Below are 1,553 nucleotides of genomic sequence, written 5' to 3'. Positions count from 1 at the left end.
AGTATAGTAGTGTAGGAATTCCTCTTTATATAGTATGATCAGGCTGAGTGAAAACAAAATTTAATATAGGTATCCTCACTAGGAAGTCAAATATTCCTGGCTACTGAAAATATATCAAAGCTAATCAAATGCTACAATATACAGTAAATCAGATAACCACACTGTTCTTGGGCATGCCAATTGATCCACACATCCGTTCTGCCCATGAAGTTTGATCAGACACAATAATATAATACACAATGAACTGCATAAGAAATTAAGAGTTAAAAGGCAGCAAACGGAGCATCAGTGGAGTAGAATCAGTAGTAAATTGTGAGTCAGTCCCTTAGTTCATTTGACTAACATCCGCCCAAAGATGACTATGTGCTATGACTCAGCAGGAAACAAAGACGTAGAGCTACTGGTGGTAGAACTGTAGTTTTTGGAATGCAGTGGGCCTATAATGTACTTGGGCTGGTACAGAAACACAAAAGCATAACATCAACCATCTTTAGCCTAATTTTGAGTCAGACTTCAATTCTTTTTAACCTGACCTATCCTGCATTGGCCAGTCTTTATCAGGAAAAAGACTTTAATTGGGGGTTCCCATGTGTTTATGATGTCTTGTGGAGCGTTGGGCTGTAGGCAATGTTCACTTCAGTTAATATACCTTAAAATTAGAATCAGCATGGTGCTTGTGAATGGCAGTGATCAGCAGTCATTGAGAACACTCATCTAGACCTTATGGTAATTTGGAAGAGCTTCAGTCAAATGCAGGAATTCAGAGACTGTGCTCTTCAAACAGTGGAACCTGACTTCCAACACTGGTCCTTTTTCATCAAGCCTTTATCTAATTTATCAGAAATTCTGGGAGATAATAGCAACGGTCATGCATTTAGTAATAGACAATTGATGTATCACTGCACATTCATGCAGAATGCCAAAACTGCACTGCATGGTATAATTCATTTATTTGTGAAAAGAGAAAGATTAAATCAGAGACCAAAACATTCCTTTTAGAATTAAGATTATATTGCAAAAATAAACACATGGTATATCCCAAAATATGACCCCATGCTTATATTTTGAAATCAATGTAAAACAACACACTATGTTTATTAATAGGAAAAAATATTGTTTACAGTTTGTTGACAATTGCCCCACTAAATTATGATTTTAAAATATATCTTTTGTGCCCTTATTTTCATTGTCTTCTCATTTCCATTGGTCACTGAGACAACATATTAGAATACACTAAACCACTAAGTCACATCTTTGGGAATGGGCATAAAAACCCCATGGAATGTGAAGTTATATACAGTACATTATATACAATAAATATTAACCCAAACCAAATACAATAATTGATTAAACATATGAAATTGAGGCTTGTGACAAAAAAAACAGAAATACTGTAGATTTAAAAGTGCAAATAAAGGCAAAGGTTTAGAGGTAAAAACTATAAATTTAGTTAAAGTTAAAGAAAACATAATGATTGAGAAGAAAGTTGCACAGGCTCATTTTATTTTTACTTTTGTTTGTTGACTAAAAATTATAATGTACTATTTCTAAGA

The sequence above is a fragment of the Xenopus laevis genome, chromosome 1L (genome assembly GCF_017654675.1).
Source record: "Xenopus laevis strain J_2021 chromosome 1L, Xenopus_laevis_v10.1, whole genome shotgun sequence".
Classification (NCBI taxonomy): domain Eukaryota; kingdom Metazoa; phylum Chordata; class Amphibia; order Anura; family Pipidae; genus Xenopus; species Xenopus laevis.
This window is presented reverse-complemented; position numbering follows the sequence as displayed.